Source organism: Ursus maritimus, unplaced genomic scaffold (assembly GCF_017311325.1).
Source record: "Ursus maritimus isolate PB19 unplaced genomic scaffold, ASM1731132v1 scaffold_11, whole genome shotgun sequence".
NCBI lineage: Eukaryota > Metazoa > Chordata > Mammalia > Carnivora > Ursidae > Ursus > Ursus maritimus.
This window is the reverse complement of record NW_024423453.1, coordinates 14,698,671-14,726,215: the sequence shown is the minus strand read 5'-3', so window position 1 is coordinate 14,726,215 and position 27,545 is coordinate 14,698,671. Positions and strand designations below refer to the sequence as shown.

The 27,545-nt window shown below is 42.0% G+C and overlaps 1 protein-coding gene across 1 annotated transcript in view; it reads left to right on the top strand.

Moving 5' to 3' along the window:
* The first annotated feature begins 1,031 nt into the window (after positions 1-1,031).
* Positions 1,032-27,545, top strand: part of NDNF (neuron derived neurotrophic factor) — a 40,726-nt gene continuing 14,212 nt past the window's right edge. Inside the window, exon 1 of the mRNA XM_008689478.2 lies at positions 1,032-1,346. The gene's annotated coding sequence lies outside the window, so the exon portion shown is untranslated. The remainder of the gene's footprint in view (positions 1,347-27,545) is intronic.

Sequence of the window (27,545 nt, the reverse complement as noted above, 5' to 3'; positions counted from 1 at the left end):
CTGAGAACTTAAAATTTGAGAGTATAAAAACCAGGTTTGCTGGAAACTGGGTTCGCATTTGGGAAAATGAGATCACTAAATCACTCGGTACTCCCCCCCGCCCCCCCCTTTTTTCTCTGCCCTGGCCAGGTTGCTAATTAGGTAACTTCTTATCATAATTACCTAGTCAGCCTTAATGGCTTCACACACTCTGCTCCGTCTCTCACTGGTCCTGCAGGGCCGCTTTTCAATTGTTAAAACAGCTGCTGAGTTTCAAACCGGAGGAGGCTCGGTGTGCACCGAGGGGGAAGCGCTCCCTGAGTGAAGGCTGTGGTAGGCAGGCGGTCGGGTGAAAAGTGGGACATGAATGCACAGTTTGCACGCTCCGCTTTCCGCCTCCGACCTTCTGGATTTAGCTCTTCGCTCCACTCCCCACCCCCCCGCATCAACCCCAGAGATCCCCTTATTGTGCACCCGGGTCTCCCTGACGGTGCGATGGCCCCGCGTACTCTTCTCCCTAGGTTTTGTGGCTTTTAGGGGGTCTCGATGGGCCTCCCTCTCCTTCCTAGAGACAGGCGGGGCTGTAAGGACGGCCGGGTGTCCCCCGAGATGCCGCCCGCGAGGGTCCCTGTTTGGGGAGCGCTGGGTCCTGGCGTGTGTGTGTGTGTGTGTGTGTGTGTTTGCGTGCGCGCGCGCGCGCGGTGGCGCGCAGCGGGAGGGAGGGAGGAACTGGGGGGGGGGAGGCATCGGGCAGAGGAGGGAGGGGGCGGGCGGGCAGCGGTGGGGCGGGAGGGGGAGCGGCTCTGGGCTTCAGCAGTGACACTCGGGAGCGAACACACAGTCCCCGCTCGGAGCCGCGAGAGAGCGGAGCGAACCGAGCCGCGCACCCGCCGCCGCCGCGCGCCCGGCTCTCTTCGCGTCGCACTCCAGCCAGGCGCCGGTGCCCCGAGCGGCCGCCCGCGGAGCCCGCGACAGCCCCGCTCGGCTCGGCAGCATCCTCCCGCCGCCCAGCCCCCGCACGCTCCCCGCCTTTTAAAAGGACCTCCCGCCACTTCCCCGCTCTGTCCCGGGATCCCCCAGCCCCGCGCTTCTCCCTGCTCCACTTCGCAGCAACTTCGGCTGCCGCGCGCCACCAGCCTCGCCCGCCTTTGAAGTTTGCAGCGCCCACCGCAAAGTTGGGACACTTCGGCGGGTTTAATTTTTCTCTTTTATCTGCCTCCTCCTCCGCCTCCCAGCCCCTTCGGTTCCTGAGTACTGGTGCTTAGCATCTTGGCCGGTGCCGGGGACGTGGACTGTTTGGCACACCACACCTCGGGGAGGGATTTTTCCTCTCCCCATCCCAGGAAAATCAAACAGATTTTTGTAAGGTAAGTAGCGAGAGGAAAGCAAACTCCTGACGCCTCCACGCCTTAGCCCGCCACCCCAAAATCTGGCACAGGGAGCGTTCACACCCGAGGGCTCATCTGGGATGGGGGTGGAGGCGCGCGTCCCCTAACTCAGAGGGGCCCAGCGAGGTTCTCCGTCACCGCTGGACGAGGGCGCCAGATCCGGAGGAGCCGAGGGCTTAAGGGGCGTGGAGCAGGTCTCCCTCGGTTTTCCACGCTGGCTTAGTGGCTGGGCGGCGCGAACAGTGTTAGGAGGTGGAGAGACCGGGGTGCACAGGCCGGGGACACTGGGTTCCCGGTGCCCAGGGCGCGGCGGAGTCCGGGAAGCCACAGAACCTTTATCCCGGACTTGGCCTGGACACTTACTTTGCCCGCCTGCCGGAGGGTTTGCTGCCTCCCTCTACGGTTCATGCCCTCCACCCTTGGCTGGAGAAAGTCTGCGGGACTGGGGTCTTGGAGGCGCGTGAGTGCGGGACGAAAAGCGAGGGGTCTGGGCTGCTCATGGGGCTGGCTCGCCGGCGGGTAGGGCAGGAGCGGGTTCCTGGCGGGCGGCCCCCAGCCGCGCAGCCGGGGCGCTGGCATCTCGGTCCGCTTCGGCCAGCCGAACCCCCACCGCTCTGGCTCCTGGTAAGTCTTCTGCCTGCTAGCCGAGCATCGTTAGGGAAACTTATTCGAGCTGAGCAGGGAGGCCTGGGACCTGACCCTACCTCTTGCCTGGGTACCAGAGCAGCCACCAAGGGGTCCCTCCCTCCAGCCCCAGACCCAGCGGCAGGGCGTCGTGCCCTAGCCCTGTCTGTGCACCAGTCGGTGTTCGCTCTAGTCGGCGCTACCTTCAGTACCACCGAGCTGAGAGTTGGGGTGGCCCCGACACTCAGGAATCCGAACGAGTGGTTCCAGGTCCCAGCTGTTCTCCTGGGACACTTCGCAAACTGCAGAATTTAGGGTGCGGTTTCGTTTAATTGTGCGCCCTTCCTGCCCCCTCCCCCCCGTACCCCCGCCCGAGGCTGGAGAATTCGCCGCAGCCCCCCGCACCAGGTCCACGCCGGTCGCCGCGGCCCTTGCTTGGAGTTTGCCGCGGGCACCTCTACAAGGGCGCTGAGCTGTCCTTTGGGCCAGGTCGCGGTTCCCCTCCCGGTCCCCTTCGGGGCGCTGTCCATCTCCTGCTCTGGGTACAAGGAGCTCCCTGAAACCAAGACCTTGAGCGAGAAATGAACCTGAGAAAATGTCTCTGGGTTTGATTTTTTTTTTTTTAACATAGTTCCTTTCAGCAACTTAGTTGGGCTGGTTAATTTGTCTATTTCTCATCATCATTCGATCCTGCTGTATCAAAAAACAATTTATTTTTTTATTTGGTCGCTGACCTCTCCAAACACATTACCCTCTTCCCCCCACCGCCCTCGCCCACCCCCACCCCTTCTTTTGCCTCGCTTCCTGAACCCTTTTTCTTTTCTGAAGGAGGGAATCTCCGTACCTCCTCCCTTTTTCCTCCCACCCGGTCCCTGAGCGCCTGTGAGAACCAGGGGAGTCGTCAATGGAAATAAATAGGACCCCCGCTCCATTCTCCGCCCCCTTTAAACAAGTAAAATCCTCCCTGGGCTCGCAGAAGTAGAGATAAAACATCCCTCCAGAGGGAGCGGTTTTGAGGATTTGATGGGATTGAATTGTTTTATTATCCTGAAAGATGTGATGGATGGGTGCGAGAGCAAATATGCGTACAGAGCAGAGTGAACTGAGGGCTCTCGTATTTATCATTATTAATTATGGTTTATTAAGGGTGATAATAAGGCCGTACCCTAGCTGAAGACAGTGTTTATGTTTGGTTTTGATTTTGTGTCAGTTTCTTGTTACAGTGGTTTCAGAAAGTGAATACACCAAAAGGGTATTAATTCCTCACACTCGTTCTGCATATGGAATTAATTAAATGTCAAAAAGATACTGTCATTTTACCAAAGTTTTAACCCATGAACTTTTAGAAGGTTGCACTCTTATGAAATGCCCTCGTTTGCCTCAGTCTGTCTCCTTAAAGTTAAAAAAACTTGGCAACATAATTAATTATGGTCCCAATTCCCATTTTCAATCTAAACCTATATGAAGGATTCCATTAAAATATCCATCATTTATCCTTTAAGAGTGACTCTGATGAGTTTAAATTCTTCAGGAGGGGCAGTCAGCTGGGAATGAGGGGTCCAGAAGTTAGAAAAATTAGTGACTATTTCAGATTTCACTAAAAAATCCTCTAATTCTTCCTGTAAAGAATGAAATTAACAAGTGTTTTCTCTGCATGATTCTTAACTTCATCGAATGTCCTTAATCTTTACCATACACTAGAAACACAACAGCTTGCAGCTTTGCCTGCATTGTTTTCATTTCTATGTCAGGACCTTTTATTCATTAAACCTGTATGTGGAAGTCACAGGCTCCACGTGGCAGCAGCACTCTGTTTTAATTAGTAACTATCGTAAAAAAGAAGCTAGAACTCTGTAATGGGCCTAAATTGCTAGGAATTATGTGTGGTTTAAATTACGCATTTATTTCGGCAGAAATGAAACCATGAATATAAAACATCTTTTAATCACTTGCAGATCCAGCTTTTATCTCTTAAGATGTAACAAAATATATAATTGAAAAATATCCTTCTAAGAATGAGGGTAACCCTGACCCTCATTTTATTTGTCCTGGGTCTGTTGAACATTCATGTGGTAACATGAATAGTAAAAAGCAAAGAGTGATGTCATAACCTTGGCAATACCATGCTGAGGGAATGCTTACATTCAACGCAGCCATCGCAGCCATCGTGAATCAGGCTGCAGATAACTTAACATAGGGACTTTTTCAACTGACTTCATGAACCTGGTGATTCACATATTAGTTTTCTCACTTGGATTTATTGCCCAGACTCCCCGTGTGATAAGGGAAAATTTGTGTTGTAGAACTCTAATTATTTGGAATGAAGGAGGGAGGGCAGAAATAAAATGTACCTGACTGCTGTTATCTTCCTGTGTTTGTTTCTATAGTATTTCTATTCAGTGTATTAAGAGGCCAGAATTTTTATTTTCAAACTGATTGTGTTTTCGTTGTCATTGTTAGGACAGAACTTATTTTTCATTTTGCAACGACAAATGAGTCGATATTGGAAATGTAAGGACTGTGCCTGAGTCAGCAGATAGCAAGGAGTAGTGTGAATTCCACATAATGTGCACCGACTAAAATTATTTTAATCTTTCTTCCTTAGTTATTCCAGTAATAAGGTGGTTGAGTCTAGTGACTAAGTGGTGCTCTCACACTTCTTTTGCTCCCCATCTCTGTGTCAGGTCTTGTTTCGGGGAGCCCTGCACTCAGGGTAGCATCCAAGTAATGAATGGACCTCGCCAGTGTCAGCTGTCATAATCTTAATCACCAGGAAGAAAGCATATCCCATAGCCATCCATACTGGGTCAAAAGCAAGTGTAATCTACAAAAGTCATTCAGATTATTCACTTGACCTCGAAACAATGTCTAGAACCTTTAAATTGGAATAGTTATTCCAAAGAATATAATTTATTCTTTTCCAGTTGGTTCACAGTCATTCAGTAGAAGCAACAACTAAACAAGTTATAGTTGAGTAGTAAATAGTAAATCACACTAGATCTTTACTTTCAAACTGATTTCAAAATTAAAGTCCTCCCATATTTAAATACTCCATTTAAAAATGCTTTGCAATTTAAACCCTGAAGTTAGGCTAAATTCTGCCTCATTTCAACGTTATATTACAATGCAAATTGACACCTATGATGCCCACACACTCATGCTTCCACACGTTAATTTTCACCTAAGAAGAAAAGTATATGCTTTGCTGTTATTGTTAAAAATAATCACATAGCGTGACATAGAAAAACAAAACTGCTAATATTTTATTGCATCATCTGGTGGCATGCTGATCCTAAATTCAGTTAATATTTCTGGGAAAAAACACACCATTTTAGGAGGAAGCCGTGTTTGGATATGTGTATAGATCTCTTGCCTCTTCTGAGATGACACCTGACATTTGCTTTCTGTAGCCCGCCAGTGCCCAAGCCAATGACAAATGCAAGTGTATCCCTGACTGCTTACTTCCTGAACACATTTCCTAAATCCGAAGATGCTACAGTCACATCTTCCCCCTTCCTTTTGGTATGTTACTAAAAACTGCAAACCAACTAATCCATGCATTTTAGTATTTGGAAATACTTGGAAATTATAAAATATACAGTATTAATTGACCCAAGATTTTAAAAGGTATTACTTCTTTACATTTTAAAAATTCAGAGAAAGGTATTTGATCAGTATGGAATAAAAGCAAACTGGCAATACGTTTCTGCAAACTTTTCCCTTTGGGATAAGAGACAGAGTTGACCGCAGAACAGCTGGATATTGGGTCCTGTTACAATGTCAGTTTTTTTAAGAACTCACTAAACTAAATGTGATTTAAACTTTAAAGTCCACAGACCTCAAGTTTTTAAATCTAGAAACTTCCAAGATTACATGTCATTATTCCTTCAACGATTCCCGGATCCCTTGGAAACTGATTTATTTTAGTAAGTTGGTGAGTAGTTTTTGGTTTTGATTTGTTAATTTTTCCTGTATCGAATTTAAAAATGACACATATTTAATATTGTATATATTTCTCTGAAGTATTTATTTTTAGTTTCACTTGTGAAAACTCTGAATGAATCTTTAAAAAAGAAAACTATGGCAGAATATATATAGTTAACTTTTCCTATGTCCCTTGGTTGTTCTTTTGAAAGAATTTGCTGCTATCCTTTTGAAAGAATTGCTTCTATATAGTTACAAGAAAAGAAAAAAAAACATTTTAGAAACAATGGGTTATATAAATTTTGGAAGGAACTTGATCAAAACATGATTACACATGATTAGAAATCGACTCATTTGAACGGACCTCTTAGACCCTGCCTCTGCAGTATGGAGGTTTTAAATATAATAATCAAATAACAAAAATTGAGTTAGCAACATGCACTCATGTCTGTTTTCTAATTGGAATGATTACAGCCAATATCACAAATAGTGGTGACTGTCTTAGTAGTATATGGTAACTGTGCAAGTTTCTGTCTTCTCCCTGACATGAAAGCAAGGCACACACTGTCTTCTTCCAGCTGTGTGCTCAAAGGACATATATTCCACAATCTAAAGACATAGCCAAAAAATAGGGACTATATTCAAATGGGTGTCTTACCCATAACTAAAAATCATCATAACAATGTAGATCTTGTTCTCTGAGGCAATTGTCCTCAAGCACACAGATCTAGGTAAAATGAGACTGGGTTTTATCATTTTCTAAAAGAAATAGTAAAACCTGAACTCATAATTAGAAGGATTTGTGAAGGGCGATATCTTATTTTTAAAAATCATCATGACCGTTGTTAAAGTTATAATATAGAAACTATGAGCAAGTGTTTATTTGTAAAGATAGAGAATACCCCGTCTGGATAGTGAACAAACAAAATGAGGGGCAAATTTGTGATACTTACTTGAAAATATTATGTTTAAAAGGGAAACATTAGTGTGAAAAGGCTTGATTTATTTAAGGTTAGTTTCTCTGACTTAGGTGCTACAAGTGTTAGGTGTCTCCTGGAGTATAGATAGTTACAATTTACAGCACATCGTAGTGAGAAATAAACCTCAACAATCCATATGAACCTAGGAGATGGCTTTGATTACTCCTTTTTGTTCAGGTCATGTGTACTCGAAGCTCACGGGCATTGCCAAATGTAACACTATGCATTTTATTTCTGTAATAAAATCTGTTTCTGGTTAAATTATCCGAGTCATACCCCCCAAAAACCCAACTTACATAATCATAAATGTACTTAATCCTTTTTAGTTATCTTGTTTAAAATACATTTAAAGACAGATAATAAATACATTTTAGCCATAAGAATACCCTAGTAGATATGTCTTGGTTGAAATCTAAATATCATTCATATGTTGATTGCACTCAATAAATGTTGTATTTCACATTAAATCACAGCATTCACTGAAATTCACTGTATTATCAAACGCTTCAAGCTGGGGTTGATTCAGAAGTAACTGGATCCTGTAATTGAAGAGCTATTTGTTGCCAACAGTAGTGACAGAGATCAGAAACAGCAGTGGGAGCTAGAACACCTGGCAAGCTGAGGAAAGACAGCGATCATTTCTCTCGTGGCCTCTGCAAGTCTCAGATATTTTAGTTCTAGGGGTGATCCTTCGAAGTTTGCTAAAATGTGCTATGAAAATATACTACTTTTTTAAATGGAAAATGAAACTGCCTCTTAGATAGACGATAAGGATTTGACCCTCTGACGACCCCGGTAGTGGGCATAATCGTACCAGTAGATGGACAAGCAGGCAGGTCCCATGAGAGACGGCCTGAGGTATTCGGGAAGCCCGCCTGCTCCCAAATGTTACTGAGGCCTCTTACGGTACTAAAATGTTATCTGCAAAAAGATGATTGTTCATTTTTAAAGTCATTTTGTTTTTCAGTGTCCGCTATAAATGTGAAAATACCCCTAGGATGGGAAACAGGGTAAGCTGCCATCAGCTAACAGCTTACAAAGATGTTAATTGCTAGATAAAGCCAGATTGGAAGAAGGCTAGTTTAAGACAGAATTTTAGAGAAGGGAGATACTGATCTTTGGATCTCTAAGCCTCTTCTTTGGACAGCCTACCTTTAGAGCACACCTATTCTTTTTTCTCTTCCTCTGATAATTGCTTCTCAGTTTCTTATACTCTAGAAAAAGTTATACCCTGGGCCAGCTTCGTGGGCCACACCTGGAAGGGCCCTTGTGCTTAGTTGAATGCGTTTTTTTCCCCCAAGATTTTTATTTATTTATTTGACAGAAACAGGCAGCGCGAGAGGGAACACAAGCAGGGGGAGTGGGAGAGGGAGAAGCAGGCTCTCTGCTGAGCAGGGAGCCCGATGCGGGGCTTGATCCCAGGACCCTGGGATCATGACCTGAGCCGAAGGCAGACACTCAATGGCTGAGCCACCCAGGTGCCTCCCAGTTGAATGCTCTTCTGTCACCATCTTGCAATTCTTAATTTTTGAACAAAAGGTCTTGCTCTGAGCCCCACAAATTTTCATTTTATACTGGGCCCGCAAAATATGTAACTCATCTTCTTTCTACCTTGATGTAAATTTAAGATATGGAATCTTGATGTTGAGGAATTGGTGAGGACATTTGAGATTATCTTTGCAAGGTTAGGTCTAGTGAATATTTGTAATTAAAAACTTATCTTTTCAGTAAGGTAAAGAAACAGAATACTTCTTTAAACAATTGAGATACTGAACAGAAATCTAGCCTTTGGTAGTGTTGATCTTATAAAGCAGAGGTCTCTAAAAGGAAGTGTCCTATTTGCCTCACAAGATGTCTCCTTATGATGAAAGTAGAAAATATCAAAACTCTATTTACACTTACTTTTATGTATAAAGAAGGAAAAGAAGTTTTGTTAACATTATGTAATATATCTATCGACAAAGGCACTTTGACTCAGCATATTGGATGGTCATCAAAAAATCAATAATGATAGAGGTGACAGCTTCTGTGAAGAAAGTAAAGGTGAAAATAATGACATTTAATCAGCTCTGACAAGAAGTCGGCCCTACCCACAAGTTAACCAGAAAAAAAGGTGCGCAGTATAGGAGTTCATTCCATGTAATCAACTATGCTACTCATCGCAGTATAGAATGCCGTAAGTTATGTATATATTAAATCCCAATTCTAAAAGATTCGAAGACAACACATTAGAGAGCCAGAGGTCTTAAGCAGAAAGCTGAAAGAGCCCTCAAATAAATTAGTCACCATTATCTTCAAGTATTCTTAGTTATATATATAAGCATTTGATAATTCCTCTGTTACCAGTAAATAGATAATACACTCTATTATGTTCTGAAAAATTCAGTATTCCAAGAGTTTAAAAAAAAAAAGTTATCTAGCCTGCTTAATGCTCTCGTAAAAATATATATTGTGTTACATTTTGAAATTTTATTGTCTCTCAGTAACCTTGCCTGTTATTAACTTATGTTAAAGTTGTTTTTGTGCTTTGGATTTCACAACGTGAATGGAAATTTTCCTACTTATTAACAATATTATAAATGTGTAAAACCCTCAGCTCTTTACAAGGTACTGCCACATCCATCATTTTCCTTAATCTTCACAGGAACCCAGTGAGGAAGATATTAATCCTCCTGCTGAGAAATCTGAGACTCAGTTTCAGAGACTTCACAAACTTTTTAAAAATAAAGTGGGGACTCTGGTTCCAGGAGCAAAATTGATGGAAATGTCAAAAACTTTCAAACTGAGATTAGTTTCCAAATTAATTTGTAAGGACACAGTTTGTTTGGAATTTTTTTTTTGTTACAATTTAATGATTCAAAAAATATCATTAATTTAGTCTAAATTCACAAGACCTTAATCTTAGACATTCTATGTGCTAAATGTTTACTGGTTTTGGTAATGGCTAACTTATTAGGTAATTTTGTCGAGGAAGATGATTACACTTTTCCACTTTTAAATGAGTATTATTAAGGTGCAACACTGAAAAATTAAGAATCTGCAGAATCCCTTTTTAAATTAGTGGTAATTCATAATAATTTACCTCTATAGTCATTCCAGTATTCTGGTAATAATGCGGCATTTTTAAGAGATAAGATTTGAAGTTAGATCTGTTTTAAACATTTTTAAATAAATGATTTCCCCCCAAACTGGGTGAAGTTATTCATTTCAATGGAATAATGAGAGTTATTATAGATGTAAATGATAGGATATTCTAAATATTCTAAATATTTAAAGCCCTTTAAAACAATGAGGAATGAGTAAGCTCCAACAGTGAAAATATTTATACACACACATATTAACACTTCAGCCAGCAAGTTCAGTCTATAATTGAAAAAAAAGCTATATTTAAAGTTTTATTTCCACTTACAAAGCAATAACAACAAAGAGACAGTTTTGAAACATCTTTTTCTCTCAGCAGGCTCTATGTTGTGTAATGACCACTGATCACTGTTGACCCCCAACACTCACTAGCTGCAGCCTTTCCCTAATGGGTACCTTAAAATTTTGTTTGAAAGAAGAAGAACTACACCTAACTGTGTATCTTACTTTTGGGGGGAGGAGGGGAAGGGGTGAAATAATTGTGGCCAGCACTGTGTGGTTTGTCATCTCTCTGACTGTTGTAGACTTGTGTGTTTGTGTTATATCATCATAACTTACTATAAACTCTTCATTAAAAGTGACCGTGTGGTCTGCCCGCATTATCTGCCTTCTGAGTGCCCTGTTCTTTAATCATCTCTTAATCCAGAAATAATAATGCAGAACATCCCAGGAACTGAGCCTCATCCTCGGCTCTCTAATCTCCACACGTGCCTCTGAAATCCTTTGCTAGATCTAGTGCCTAAAAGGCCCGAGCACACTCCCCTTTGAATCCGGTTAATCCATCTTTGTTTGTGAAACAATACTGATGCCCTCAGATATGGTCCATCAAGGCTAACAAAAAGAATATTAAGAATTTCCTACTGTTCGTGTGATTATTTTTAAAAACTCAACATCTTGGCCTTTCCTCTGTGTTTCCAGTCAGTCTTTGATGAAATAGGAACCCTTTACCTGATTAGGTGAATTCAGACAGAATAACCTGACGCTGAGACTCCTTCCGATACCTGTTTAAAGAGCAGGTCAAAACATGTATCTTCTGTTGTTGAAAAAAATGTTGCAACTGGTTAGAGAAGCTGTTTTATACTATCTATGGATAACTAGGACCTCTTTTTATTTCAAAAGGGCATTCACATCCAGTATCTTGAACCTCGTAGCAGCCCTGGGAATAATTGTTTCCATTGTGTAGATGAGGAAACGGAGACCAAAAGAGCTGAAGAGCCTTGCTCAAAGTACAAAAGCCAATAAGGGTTTAGTCAGAACCTCTTCAACTCTGATCTTCTTACTCAAAGTCCAGCGATCGTTTTCGGTTTTACTTTGGCAGCCTTTTCACTGTTCCCGAACTTGGAGACATGAGACCAGAGAGTGAGCAACAGAAAGAAGAGAGAGGCGATAGGTTAACTACCCTTTCTTTAGGGTTCTCTCAACTGCGAGATTGTCACGAACCAGTGTCCTTGGGGAGTATTATCTCATCTCTCCAAAGACAGGGCTCTACGTTTATTGTTTGTTTTTGGCCTTGGATTTCGTAAGAGGGGTCACAGAACAAATACATATTTGAAAACTGTTACTTTAACTTTTTTTTTTTTTTTTACAAGAACACGAGAACCGCATACTTGTGTGCCCCGCTTTTTTCTTTTTTTTTTTTTTTGGAAATAAGAATAATTTAGGGTTTAACTCTTTTAACTATTTAATGTTCCTAGAACATCTGTCTCACTCTTCTATCTTTGGATTACATTATCCTGGTTATAGTTATTTTTAAATTAGTACCTTGGTTTTGTCCTGTGTGTTGGCCCTGGAGGCCGCCTCAAAAACTCTTTGAAAACAGACAGGCTTTACTGCTGTCTTATCAAAATAAGGGCCAGCAAGGGAATAAAGAGGCAAAGCTCCAGGACGATCAGGTATTTGGGAAAATACAGCATTGGGTCCATGGAATCAAATGGCAATTCTTAGTCTATGGTATTTATTATTCTATAGTAATGATATCTTCTCAATGGCATCTTATTTCTTAGTATTTGCCAACTCCATTAAGTATATGAACAAATTAGAATCTTGTCACAATCTTCTAAAAATTCCACTAGGCCATTATTGGGCTTTAATATAAACATAGACATATTTCCCAGAGCAAATAAACCTACCCGTTGTCTTCTTCTTCTTCTTTTTAATGTAAAGAAGGCAGAGAAAAGAAAGCTGTAAAATTGTGTGGATGTAATAATAGTACTCAAAAGGACGAAAGGATGTGTATAATCTCCATGTCATCCATGCTGAATAGATGTTGAAAACATTAACATTTGGTAATGAGTAAAAATTAGAATCAAAAAGTTCAAATAGGGGCGCCTGGGTGGCTCAGTCGTTAAGTGTCTGCCTTCGACTCAGGTCATGATCCCAGGGTCCTGGGATCGAGCCCCACATCGGGCTCCCTGCTCCACTGGGAGCCTGCTTATTCCTCTCCCACTCCCCCTGCTTGTGTTCCCTCTCTCGCTGGCTGTCTCTCACTGTGTCAAATAAATAAATAAGATCTTTAAAAAAAAAAAGTTCAGATAATGACAGGAGAGGTGGCTGGCTGGCTCGGTGGATAGAGCATGCAACTCTTGATCTTGGGGTTGTAAGTTCAAACCCCACGTTGGGTGTAGAGTTTACTTAAAAATAATTTTTTTTTTAAGGTGAGAATAGTGAAAATACTGGAGAAGAAAATCATAGTGCCCCCATCACCAGATAAGTGGTCATGGGATTGGAGGAGGCAGAGCTACTGAAAGTGCAGCCCATGGACTTTCAGCATCCGCATCTCCGAGGCGCTTGTTAGAGAGGCCAGTGACCGGGCCCACCCCACACCTTTTGAATTAGGTTAAGAGGAAAGCTGGGTCGTGTGATTACACATTCAGATTTGAGAAGCACTGGTCCATAACATTTGTTCCTATTCTCTGATCAGAGTGTATCCCAACCAAACCATATTCTGCATGTTTTCAGAGGAAAGAGGGCCTCCATGCACTATGTTGTTCTTACTAGGACATGTCTGGGTTTTTAAGGACAGAAAAAAACCACATCCTTCTACCAGGCTCCTGGGCCATCCACCAATCTGTAGCAACCAGCCAACAGGTCCATGAGCTTCCACCTCAAAAGATTAAAGAAATATTTCCCAAGTTTTTAAGTTTTACAAAGTAACCTACTTTATACCCATGAAATTGTCAAAAGCATCCATCCCTTATTTCCTGTTTAGCTTATAATCTCTCTTGCGAAACAAATTTCATAAGTGAGCAATAATAATCAATTTTACTCTTTTCAATTTCATGTATTTGTTAGCCACCAAATGTCAGGAACATCTGCTTGGTGTTTGGGTTCCGTGGTCAGCATTATAACTGGTGTAAAGATAGCATCTCCGTTCTGCAGAACCTGGGCATCTCAGGAATAAGTTACACGGTCTACAGGAGACACAGGCACACGGGAAGGCACACGGCTCACGTGCCCTGTGCCGTAGGTGCTCGAGTCCTGTAGGTGTCTGGGGCCGGGGAGGCGGCAGAGACAACAGGCGGCCCAGGGCGGCCGGCAGCCGGTGCTGGGAAGGGGAAGCGAGTGTGGGGAGTTGTAGGAAACGAGTTCGGTGGAGCCGAGGAGCGAGGTCAAGGACCGCGTGTGCGCGGTGTGCACCCTCCAGTTCACGGGAAACCATCTGACGTTTCTCCTTCTGTCTGCAGAGGAAGGAAACATTTTGGTTTACAAAGATGATGATGTCCGTGCTGTGCGAAATGATCACGGAGAGGTGTGGGAAGTGGGCGTGAGAAGCAGCAAGCGGGTCGTTTGGGGGACTGGCCCTGTGGATAGAGAAGAGAGAACCAGTTTGAGAGAATGTGCAGCGGGAAGATGGCAGGATTTGTGGGTTAGCGGGGGACCGAGATCGAAAACAAGCGGCTCCCGCCGACGTTCCCAGTGTGGCACCTGGCAGGCCGGGGCTGCGAGGTGACACTCGTGCGTGCTGGTTTCCGGGCAGCACTGGTGACCCTTCAGCAGCCTTGCTGAGATCGACTCTTCCATTTCAGTCAACAAACACGGGAAGAAACCAAGGCAGCTCAGGAGTGGTCGCAGTGACTTAATCTGCCATGGACTCGACGGTACAGGAGTGTTCTGGCGGAGGAAGGAAAAGGGCCCAGATTCGCATTCCAGCCCGAGTCTGGCTTGCTGAGGCCAGTGCTGAGCCACCTCACACCTTTGAGCGTTCGATCCTGGACACCAGGAGGAAAATGCGTCTGGAGCTAAAAATCAGCCTTGAGGCCTTGGCAAACCACCACCCCGGCTTCCTTGCTTAGTCCAGAGTCTGATGGGAGAGATTTCAGATCACCTTACTCTTCGCAATGAACTTCTTAAAGTCAGTATAATTAAGCAAATATTTATTTAGTGCCTACTTGGTGTAAGAACTACAGAAGTCTATAGAAGAGATAGAAAGATGAGTAAAAAATCTTTTCTAAGGGGCACTTACTTGAGTAAACTCATGTTATGAAAGCCTCGTGAAGAGCTTTTTTTTTTTTAAGGGTGAGAAAAAAATATTAAAATAGCTATAATTCAAGTGAGATAAAAAAACAAGTACCATAAGACTCAAAGTCTCTGGTTTCACTGGACGGCCTTGACTCTGTCTTATCTGCCTGTGATGTCCCCACGGAACTTGCAATAGGCACTTAACAAACATGAGTTCACTGACTGGCAGTGTACAGAGAGAGCTCAGATAGCAAACCATCCCAGTAAGGACCGCACGGCTGCAATCCTATTAAGAATCTTCCTGTAGATTTTGTACTTTTTTTTTTTTTTCTTTTGGTGTCTCGCTCCAGAAAGTCAGGAAGCATCCTTCCTCTGTCAGAACACCTCCTACTTTTTAAGCTACTCTGTTCAGTTTAACGGCTTTGTCAGAGAAGTCTTTATTTTACTGAGTCCCGAACTCCTTCCCTATAGTCCCGTGCCAGCCGCTGGGACTAGCTGGGCCAGCCAGAGTGCTTCCAATCCCTCTTTCATCTGATAACAGACCTTAAAACAGCTGGCGTCACGGCCCATCCCAGCATTCCTGGATTTAACACTGGCCAGTCCTTCCTCACCAGATGTGATTGTGGCTGCCTCAGTGAGTCAGGACTGTCTTCTGGTCTCTGTGAGTTGCAATCGTGTCCCTCTTAGTGGTTGAGAGTTATGGCTAAGGCACAGGTGGGGCAGATTCCTGGACATACAGTGCAACAGACCAAATAGGTCCTTTCCCTCAGTCTCCATGACTTACTCCTCTCCATTCAAGTCCCTGCTGAAATGTCACTTTCTCAGAGAGGCGTTCCATGACCACTCAGCCTAGAAGGGCTCCTTCCCCCGCAACCTTCCTCCTGTGGCTCCCGTCCAAGCTCTTCGCCTGTTTCACTTTCTTCCCTGTGCGGCTGCTCTCTGGAATGCTTATATTAGATGTTTGCTTCTTCATCCCCTCCCTTACCTACCGAAGTGCAAGATTTGCAAGCACAGGGACATCACACATCGTGTCCTCGGCCATATACCCAGCATCTCAGGCAGTGCTTGGCACAGAGTAAGTGCCCAATGAGCATTTGTTGGATCAGCCAATGAACTCTGCAATTCCATCACGCTGGCTCTTTGCAAAAAAGTTCCTGTTGTCACTGCCTTGTTGATGAGTACCACTTTTTATTACAGCGCTAGAAGCTGGGTTATAAAGATTTCTTTGATCAAAACTTTATGGAAGATTCGGCCCATGTGTTGAGCAGACATAGCTGGCAGAATTACCAAAGCAATTTTTGAAACCAGGTTTGTCATCAGAACAGGAATATCCTTGAGCCTGAGTAATTAAAGTACCTGGTTTTGTTAGTATGGTAAGTAGAACGGAAAAAGCTTTTTAAATTTTGAAGGTCCTTTGAGAAGGTAGTATGTCTTCCCTGAGATAGATGGAAAATATGTAAAAATGTAAGGTTGCTGCTGATGGATGAGTGAAGAGATTGATTATCTTTGGAGTCTTTGTTCCCACTACAGTGTTTTGTTTTATCCTTGCTGTCACTAGCACACAACACTAGTAATGATCTCCTTTCAGAGGGTGTAGTGATTCTTCAGTTTGGTCCACTGGTCAGTTGATATTTAGTAAACCCTCACTCTGTGTATTACAGAATGTCTGAAAAGATTGCTGACTTTCCTCCTTAGAGTATTACACTTCAAAGTTTGGTGTCTGTTCTAATGACCCCGCCAGAGACCTGTTTGCTTTCCCTAGCCTGCTTTTTCCTTGTTTAAAAAAAGATTTTATTTATTTATTTGACAGAGAGAGAGAGACAGCGAGAGAGGGAACACAAGCAGGGGGAGAGGGAGAGGAAGAAGCAGGCTCCCAGTGGATCAGGGAGCCCGATGGGGAGCTCGATCTCAGGACCCTGGGATCATGCCCTGAGCCAAAGGCAGACGCTTAACGACTAGGCCACCCAGGCGCACCCCCCCTTTTTTTTGCTTTTTCCTGCCTGTCCCTGAGCTCACCACCTGCCTTTTTCTGCTCGCGCCTGCGCAGTTCCCCTCATTCTCCTGCCAGCCCGCCATCTTTCAGATTCCTCCGTGGAGGGCGGTGCTCTGCAGAGAAGTGCCCAGGAGGATCCGTTAGGTGGCACTGGCAGATGTGGGCTCATAGGAACATTCCCAAGTTTTACTTAGCCTGTCCATTCAGACACAGCTTATGAAGAGGTCTGGCTATATGACAAATTGCAGTGGTTTTTTGGGTCACATTTTCTTCCTAACTTCCGTATCTGTTTCTCTTAGCTTCCTCCTCACTGACCATAAACAATCTCTTACCAGAACTGTTGACAAATTAGTTCGCCTTGGATGTTATTCACCATTCACTGGAAATCTAAATTCGAAGAAGCAGCTACTGGTGTGTGTGTGTGTGTGTGTGTGTGTACACATACACTTGTTGCCTTTCCCCAGTATGTCTCATCCACCTTCCCTGCATCCAACAGATCCCCTTTCCCACCCTGACAATTGAAATCAATATTTTTGGTTTTTCAACCCAAACATCTTGCTACTTCCCACCTTGGCCGGCGCACCCTTATGTTTCTCATTAACAAGAAGAGTGTCTTCCTTTCTCATCTTTTCTAATACTTTATCCAGTATATGAATTTGCTTTTAAAAACTGCGTCTAACATGATCAGCCATTCATGAATTATTTGATGCCACCTGGAAATTCTGCCTGACTAATTTCATTTTTCTCTGATTTCTTCCAACGTTTTGTTATTTTATTGCGCCTATGTTCCTGTAATCAAGGAGATATCTTTGATCCTTCTCTTTTCCTCACTTCCTGCCTCCAACTCACCTGCACATTCTGGTGACGGTGACTATAAGACACAGCCCATCTCTCCACTACTCGCCATCTCCCCCACCAAGTTTAAGCCACCACCACGTCTGCCATGGACGGCTGCAGTAGCCTTCTTCTGATCTTGCTTTTACAAAGATGAGGTTGGTTTTTGCTTTTATAGTTATCCCTCCCCTAAAATCTGTTTTCTACAAAACAGAGTTATTCCTAAGAAACATGGATTAGATCATGATCCTGAGCTTTTTTTTTTTTAGACTTTATTTATTTGACAGAGAGAGAAAGAGAGCACACACAACCAGGGGGAGCAGCAGGCAGAGGGAGAGGGAGAAGCAGGCTTCCCACTGAGCAGGGAGCCTGATGCATTGCTCAATCCCAGGACCCTGGGATCATGACCTGAGCCGAAGGCAGATGCTTACCCCACTGAGCCACCCAGGTGTCCTGATCCTGAGCTTCTTAAAGGCTTCCCCTCATACTCAGAATAGAATCCAAACTCCTTAATATGGTTTGCAGAACTGTATGTGATCTGCCCTCTGCCTTCCACTCTCCCCTCTGCCCACTTTGTCCTGGACTGATACCCTTTCCTTCACCCATACTCACATCTAGTGCCGACTTTGGGCCTTTGCACCAGCTGTCTCTTGGCCCAGAATGCTCTTTCCGTTGACATTCATTTCACTGGCTTCCTCTGGTTCATATCTCGGAGGAAATGTCATTTCTTCCAAGAAACCTTCTCTAAATATTCCACCTGAAGCAGCCATCGTGTTCTCTCATGTGGGCCTATTTCAATTCTCTGTGGAGCAGTGAATGCCAGCCACTAGTGTTTTCTTACTGATGTTTCTGTGTATGCACCGTCACCCCGACTAGAACATGGCTTCATGAGATCATCAGTGTCCTTAGAAGAGTGTCTGGCACGTAGCAAGGACTCATGACAGATATGTCGAATAAAAAAACAGTGAATGAGTGAATATACTGACATTATTGGATTCTGCTACTTAAATATGTAAGTTTTGTTTTTGTAAGTAAATTATAAATTCCTGGGATATGTCTTTTGAGTCCTCATATTTCCTAGTTTGGTTTGGAATATGGAGTCAGTGCTTGGAAAATTCTTATTCTCTTGATTTTTAGCTCTTGATCTTATTTAGTTTTGGTGTCCTAACAAGTCTATATATGAAATGGATGGACAGATTTCCATAGAAGTAGGTTGGTTTTTCTTCACTTCAGACTTTAGCCTGTCCTTTTTCGTCTTAGAATTAAATACAGAGGAGCCCAAGTCAGAGTTTGCATCTTTGTGAAACTTAGTTAATGCCTTACGTTGCCAGCTTTTAAGGTACGACGCGCTCACCTAGCCTCTCAGGGGTTCACAGCTGCAGGGCACCAAGGAGAACGTCTGGGCCAATAAGCCACCAGTGTGGGTAGTTCTCATGCCTGCAGCGGTGGTGTCCTGAGTATCTGTGATTTTTCCCCCAAACCATGCTTCCTAACCTTGGGGGTGTAGGAGAGGGAAACTCTGTGTGGAAAAGAGAAGTTTCGCAGCTAGTACTCTTTGAAAAAGTGGTCTGTCTTGAGGAAATACTTGTTCTTGTCTCCATCCTCTTTCCCTGTGGTCTTAGGACACGATGCGGAACTGTGGGCCCCTCTTCAGAATTCTTCCCAGAATTTCAGCAGTTGCTAAGAAACCTAGATAATTACCTTTTAGCTTTCTAAGTTTTCCCATCCTTTATAAAGGGATATTTTGCTTTTATGAACCTTCACAATTAGTTCCCTACCGATCTCTCTCTATCTCTGTCTAAAAGTATTTTCTTCCTCACTTCTTTCTAGACCATAAATACCTCAAGAAGAGAGGATGTCTTATATAACTGGCACGTTGTTCAGTGTCTTGCACAAAGGAAGTGCTCAGTTAACATTTGTGTATTAATGCTTACTGATGCAGTTTTGACTTCAGCCTCTGAGCTCCCACCTCCATCTATCTCCCTTCCCCGCACCCAGCCCTTCTCCCCTTATCCTACTCTCTCTCTGAGTCTTGCTCTGTCTCCACTCCGCTTCTGTTAAGCACTTATTATATGAGCCACCTGTTTCCTGTTGGTATATGTGTTATCTTACATTTCCGGGTACTTTTATCTGGAATTAATGTCCACTCAGCTCAATTGTAAGCAACAGAACAGTCTGAATCTATATTAAACATCTTTGTACTTTCAGTGTGTTACACACAGCAGGGACTCAGTATTTGTTGCCCATGACAATTCATGTCTTATCTTCTAGGCTGATAGGTGCTATTGCTAGATGCTGCTGGCAGGCTGCCATGTTACATCTTTGCTACATTTCAGCCGGGGATGGGGTGTGCAGTTTGTTAACTGCTTTGGGGAACATTGCACAGGAAGTCATTTTCATTTTGTTGCAGATCAACAGGAAATAAGGCTTAGTTGCCAAACTAAAGTAAGAAAAGCAACCAAGCATATTATTTCTCCCTTAGGGGCTTTCATTATTCCAGGAATCATTAGCTTCTCCCAAGATAGTGGAAATTATCCCAGCTATCTCAGTTGCACATGCAGAGAAAACTTTGATAGGAAGAAGATATTCAGTTTTTTGCTCCAGTTTTACTTTGCATTATCTTCTCTGTTGCTTTTGAATTTATCATATCTTCTAATCACCCATCAGATGCATTTTAGGGCATCTGCTCCTTCCTTTAGTAAAATGGGTCTGGCTTCCCGGATCAAAGACTACTCTTATCTATAGTACACTTATTTTGGCCATTTCTCTTGTTCATTATTCTTTTTTATTGGCATTAGTGATGATGAGAATACAGGATTACTTACTCTAAAATCTGCTCCTCTTTCAAGTTTACTCCGTAGGCACGACCGTCTTTTAAAATTAGAGTGCCCTAGCCTCGGCCCCGCTGTGAACTACACACCATGAGGATCAGAGGGGAGGAGATGAGAGAATGGAAACTTCATTCAGATCTTTGGCATGTTTTAATTTTACGTTGCTTTTTCATACTAATTTAATTTCCTTCCAGAATGAAAGTTGGCAATCATTTAGAGAAGTGGTAGAGGAGGTTGGAATCATTGCAGTTGAAATGCATGTGAGGGTCCCTAATCCATAGATTATTGACATAATGAACTCTAAAACTCTTAGTAATCGTTCCACTATGTAATGACAGCCTGCATTTGGAGGCTTTAGCTGGTGGATTGTGTGGCTAAGTCTGGCTCTGCCGTGTTGGGGCCAGCGCACTGCAGCTGTGCCCTGCAGTCATGTCGGAATTAGAGCTCACCTAGCCCCCTAGCCCGTGCCGGAGAGCACGCCTCAGTGGGAGCGCTTTCCTCCCCTCTATTCATTTCACCCTTCACGCAGCTCTAGAAACACCCCAAACCACAATATGCCCTATTTCCCTCTAATTTTCAACCTTAGCAGGGGATATTTCTATATGGCTAAGAATGACCAACGAATTTCAGCTATTATTTTTCATATTTTTCACGTTTGCAATTTTCATTGTTTGCAAAAGACAACAGAATAGGATGACTCCTGGGAATTCAGCTTCTTTCATTGCTCAGTGTCAGCCTGGAGGGCCTCTGTATGTCCCTGCTGGGCATCGTGCTCTTCGAGTGCACAGACAGACCCCCTCGCTCACAGAGCAGACTGTGGCAGACACGGGGCCGGTCCCCCAGTGAACGCTACATTTTTTTAAATTTACAGCTAGATTAAATGCTTCAGATTTATTATCAGATGTGGCATGGATGATTCAAACAAAAACAAATGCCCTTGAGTTTAAAAATAGAAGTTGAGAGACTAAATATTTGCACTTAAAAAGGAAAGGAAAAGAACAGAAATCTCTGCGGCCGACCACTTCTTGAAGTCATCCTCACTCAATTATAATCATGCACTTTCCACTCCCTGTAACTAAACATTAGATTTCATTTACTCCAGATGCATTTGCCTCAAATAAATTCAGAATGCCCATCCTTCTTTCTGGTGATTGTAAATTTATTTCATGTTTGTGGCCTACACGTGATTGGGTGCACTGAATAGTTTTTAAGTGAATCTTAATGGCATTATGGGAATTAAAAAAAAAAATCTTTTGCTTGGTGTGGCCTATGTATACAAATGAATCTGATCTTACTGAGTTTTGCAACATTTAATAGCTGTAAGAGCTTGACAACATTTTTTACAAATATGTCACATGTTCTTGCAAGGAACTTGCAGGCCCTTGGTGGTTGGTGGTGGAAGAATGGAGGGATTTGCTTTGAACGTGTCACTCACAGGTAGGCTGAGCTATTGGCTGCTGTTCTGAGGAGTCGACAGTGCTGAGAACGGTCACAGTATCTTTAATATATACATGACACTTTCAATTCAGAGAGCCTTGGACAGTTCATGAAAACCTCAACTTTTTATTTACCAGACTTGCAAATTCCTCATATTAGTGAGATGATACAGCTAAACAGTAGTCTATAAATACAAAAGGAAGCTTTTTAGTGGCTTGAAATATTTCCCTACTCTTAAGACAAGATTACCAATTAAGATTGTGGTTAAGTACATCTAATATATTTCTTAAAAGAAGTAAAAAAATTAACGAGATTTATTTACTCATCATCATTGTTTACACAATTTCAAATAATAAATTTTTATGTTCACTAAGTGACCCAGTGGATTAACCCAGATGGTAAATTGAGTAGCCCATCTTATGTAATTAAAGAGAAATCTTGCCAAATGACAGTAGCGAAGCTGTGGCAGACGCCCCCAGGGCAAGTTTTATTGCTTTTCCGTATACTGTGTTTTTGTGGTGGTAGTGGTCATTCTGGGTGTTTAGTTGACACATTGGTAAATTATTCGAGCTCCCTTTAATTTTTTTCCTGCTTACCGTTAGACTGCTTTACAGTTCTCAAACATTCCCACAGGTTTGTGGTAAAAGGATATGCCAGGTCAGTTTGACTATTTATTTTCACTGCACTAAAAGCTCGATAGAGTAAAATGTTTAAGTGAATGCTGAAAATAAAATCTTAGAATGAGTGGCAGGTTTTCAGTTATCCATCCGATGTTCTACTCCCTACCCCTTAGGAAACAACATAAATGTTTCATATCTCTTCATTGGCGTTTTCTTCAGAACTGGTCTTGAGTTCATTCCCTGCGCTCTTTACTGTTCCCTGTCTCTCTGTGGGCTGGGGGAGCAGAGAGCCCTGCAGAGAAGGTGGAGGAGAGGAGTGGGAGAAGCAACCTTGGTCCGCATTCCTAAAACATCCCAAAGAAAACCACACTCCACCCTTCTCGATCCATAGCTTTTACCCACTGGCCAGAGAGGGGGCAGCAAATATAAAAATAACTTTTTATCTGTAAAAGATTCTTCTTTTAGAACCACTGCTCATTTACCTTTACTCTGACGTCAACTGACTGGGCTCATATAATGTTTCCAAATAGTTTGATCTTAAATGTGTGTGTGTGCACCCTATGAATTAATTATGTTTAAAGCTATTTACTTTATAGTGCACAGACCTCTCTCTAACTTTGTAAGTAGAGAACATACGGTTAATCTTTGTACAATTGTATTTCAAAAACCATTTCTCCTTTTAATCTAGGGCACATGGGCTTTCCGAAGTATAAAACTACCCAATAATCTAGATTACTCATAATCTAGACTAAAGGTTCGGGTATATCAAATCGTTAGACCATTGTTCTTTCCTCACTCAGTCTTAACAGCATCCGAAAGTGTGTAGCAAACATGAAGATGCCTCTGACAACATGGACAACATCCTTTCGGATTAGCATCTATATTACTTGATTCGTTAGAACTTTTTAATTGAAACAAAATCAGTCTTCTCGAACACCATCTAGTTTTTCTGGGCTGTGAATAATTGTGGGACCAAGCTGACTGATCCGCCGAGACAAATAAAACTATTTGGAATCATCCTACCAACTTCCTCCTTCTGTTGGGACTAGATCCTTCATTATAAAAAAGAGCAAGGTTTCTTGCTATACAGATAGGTTGCCGAGATTACCACCAGACGCCCGCGACAGAAGAAATAATGCTGAAAGAGAAATTCTGAGAAATGTTATTTAACTTCAACTTTAAATCTAAATAAGCTCTGGATACCTAGAAATAACAAAAATAAATGAGAGGAAAAGTTATGCCATTAGAGGGCACTTTTGTAATCTTAGAAGAAAAGTAAGTTCGTATAGACTGGCTTACCCAAGTCTAATTCTGAAGAGGAATGTATTTTTAGTTGTTTATTTGAAATGACTGATTCTTAAGCTGAGTGTCCGAGAGAGAACATTTTATTGGTGGGGGGGGGGGGGAATCTATAGGATCTTAAAATAATCTTTTAAACAATATCTAAGTAAAGCTTTAAACCTGAATCAGTGAATAGAAGTTGTAAAAATATGTACACTCCATCTGCATAACTGTTTTGATTAGCTCCTTTCAATGCTTCTTTTAAATACATTTCATTTAAAATAATTCTGCCTGTAACCTGATCAAATTGAAAAAATGGTTAACTTTCTGTAATAACTGAGTATGCTTTTCCCCAACAGTGGATGAATGTTATTAGATAACATTTTGAAAAAGATATCCTGTAGAATGTAAAGATCCATGCTTTGAGATCATACTAATTTTTTCCAGTTTTATAGAAAAATAGTTGTCATATATCACTGGGTAATTTTAAGGTGCACACATGATAGTTTGATGTATATATATTATGAAATGATTACCACAATAGGCTTAGCTAACATCAGTCTTCTTATATAGATACAGAGGGAAAAGAAGAAGAAGAAAAAAAAGAGATCATATTAATTTTAAATACTTTCCCAAAGTGTCTGTTTTGCCCATAATATATGGCAATTAAAATGGCTAAAATTGTTTCAGATACAAAAAATTGACCCCATAGAATTTTAGCTGAAGAAATAATGATTTTTTTTTTTTTAATAAAGAAAGCAAAGATAGGGTTGAGTCCACTCCCTGTTGTGGTAATTGAAATAAAAACTTCTACCTGAGCCAGTAAAGTAGATAAGCCAGTAAAATAATTAAGTAAGTAAAACATCGTGTCAAGAACTGTGAAGAGTTTGAGATTTGACTCTGCTTGTAAGCTAACACGTTAGCCTGTCATCCATCGTTTCATCGATGCTGGATGGCATGAGACTCGTGGGTCAGAGACAAAAACAGTACTCAGAGCAACTCAGAGCCATAGCAGAACCCACGGTGTTATCGTTTTCCTCCCACTGGCTCCCTGACCCCCAATTCCCACAGATGAAAAGAGGCCAGATATCACCAGCCCCAAATAGGGTTTTTTGTTTGTTTTGTTTTGTTTTGTTACAAGAAGAACCCTGAACTTGGGGAGCCCAGGTCTTCATTGGTGTAGTGATCATGCTTGCTCTGGGCTCCAGAAACTTCATCTTCCAAGGCTTTTCGTTACACAAACATCCTTGAGAAGATAATCTGAAACAAAGGCAGTGAATTCTTCTGCTCCCAAATGTGCAAAAACAACCACAGAGACCCTTGGAGAATTATCTTTCAACACTTACTTTGTAGAATCTTATCTTCTGAAGCTGTTCACCATTATTTATTTATTTGTTTGTTTATTTATAAATTAAAAAGCTGATATGGAGAATATGCAATAATCCTATTTTCCATGTATTTGAACTTACTCATGAAAAATAGTTTGTATTTCTTAGATCAGGTTGTATTCACTATGTGATCTTACCTGTCCTAGCGTCAGTGTGATCATTTTTGAAATGAGAAAATAATAGTGCCTACATCATAGGGTTGTTGCTAGCATCACATGAGATAATATATATAAAGCACTTAGAAGAGTGCAGCGTGTACAAAACAAAACTTTAATATTGTTTTTAGTTCAAATTCATTTCTTATCCTTCACTGATTTAATAAAGAGAAAGTTCTTCCCATGGATGGCTAAGGAAGCTGGGAAGATTCTCCCCAATCATAACTAGCTACCTCCCTAACTCTGGAGCAGACCTAAATTTCCCAGATATCCTGGGGCATTGGGCAGCCTGTCCTGCTCGGTCGTACCTCTGTGCTGTGCAATCGACAGCTTCCTGGGCAAACGTAGAGCCTCACGAGGTAAGGCTGCCTGCGAGTGGTTCCAGGGCAAAGACACCTGAGCATCTCTTACTCCAGGGCGGCCGTTGCATGTTTGCTCTAAGTACACTCCATCTGCATAACAGTGTTTTGGAGTATGGAGAGCCAAATCCTAACCATTTCTGAAGAGACCAATTTTATTACCTGGCTGCTTCTGCTCTCAGAAGGCAAAGTTTCTGGGGTGCTGCTACAAAGTAAACAGGATATATTCCATTATGCTAAAATAATTTCTTAACGGGCAGCCAAGCAAATTCTAGCATATCAGATTGGTCATTTCTGTCAGCTACTGGGGGAAGGGCATCAGAGGGGAGGGTTAAGGGTTGCCAGCCGAGGTCCCATTCTGTTTAGTCAACCATGTCCGTGTTTGTTTCAAATGGGTTCACTGAGTTTTGATTTGATCCGTCTAGCCATCTCTTGTAGTTATAAGCTTCATCTGCTATTAGTAACTAATACGAGCTCCTGTTTTCCATCCCCAACTCCCCTTGGATTCCATCCTGACAATCATGTGAATATCTGAGGTTCAGATTGCTTAATGAAACTTAAGAAGACCTGGTCTTATTCCGAAGCTGCTAGCTAATTGAGAGGAGGAGTTGAGGATTCAGTCTCAGAATCATCATTTGTTTTCAAAGTTTAGAGATCATCACCTTAACCCTTCAGAAAACTGAGGTCCATCTGGAGTGGTTAAGTGCATTGCCTTAGATTACACGTCTTGTTAGTGCCGCAACTAGAAAAGTCAGATTTCTTACCTCTCAGTCAGTTTTCATTCAATTGCAATACAATTGAGAAATAAGCATGAGAAATAAGAGCCCCCTGTAAGAAATTACAATGGCTTTCGGGGATATTACAGGGGACAAACTTTTGGGCTCTGCAGTCAGATCCACCTGAATTTATAATCCTTTCTCTGCTTATGTAAAAGGAGGTTTACTCTTACATGAGAATAGTACCTACTTCACAAGGTTATTGTGAGGACTAAATGCAACAATGCAGCTCGTGGGTTTAGCGCCTTGTTTTGCACATAGTAACTCTCAATTTACTGCAGATACCTCATATGGAAAACTGCAGAACACATGGCAAAAACAAAACAAAACAAAAAAACCCTGTTTTTGATAAAGGAAGTTAAATTTACTATTTGGATAAGCTCACTTACTTCTCATACTCTCATAAAAAAGAAAAGCTTATTTCCTTCAAAAAATATTTTTAGTTGTATGAATCTATTTTTAGTAGCACTCCAAGAAAGATACAATTAAAGTCAAATGATAGTTTAAGCAGAGGTGATCTCATAGCTGTAGTAATGGCCCTTTAGAAATAAAACTGGCATTCGTTTCATTTCAAATTATTGCAAATATTTTCATTTGACTTTCTCACTATTTGAAGCACTTAAGTGTAAACACACTATGTTTCCCTAATGCTTGAAATCCCTGATGTTCCTTGTCAAAGAGGTAAGGGAAAACTACTTCTTACAGAGTTCTTTTTGTGAGGGACAAAGGCACCAAATCCTCAGAGGAAGCAAAGCCTTTCACCAGGACTTGACATCAAAAGAACTTGTCTACCTGAGGCTTCCTGTTAGGGACACTGAGACATGTAGAAGATGGTGTCCTTGACAATATCCCTACAGCAGTGTGCAGTAGAGAGAGAGCCATAATCACCTATAGGATTTCTGACGAAAGTCAGTTTGAAGGCCAAAATGTAACTCAATGAAAATACTCTCCTGGAGTAGTAAATATGTAACTCTGCTGGAGGTTAAGACAAACGACCTAACTATCCAGCTTTCCAATGGTCTCACTTGATCCGAGAGTGGGAATCCAAGCCCACTTCTAATATGGCAAAGGTTTAAATTGAAATGTTGTGTTGAAGAGTTTAGTCATGAATAATAAACATCAGCAAATAACTTATCTGGTGATTTTGGATAAATTGCTTAACCTGTAACAAAATTAAACTTTATCATCTTTAAAAGCTTCTGATTTATGAAAATCTGATTTTGGAAACAAGAATAATGCTATACATGTATAATCCTTAGTCAATTTCAAGGAAGAATAAAAATGATTGTGCAATGGTAATTTTCTGGCTCTCAGTGTGTCTCTTTATGCTATGGTTCAATCTTTGAGACATTTATATACACATTTCTACAAGAACCA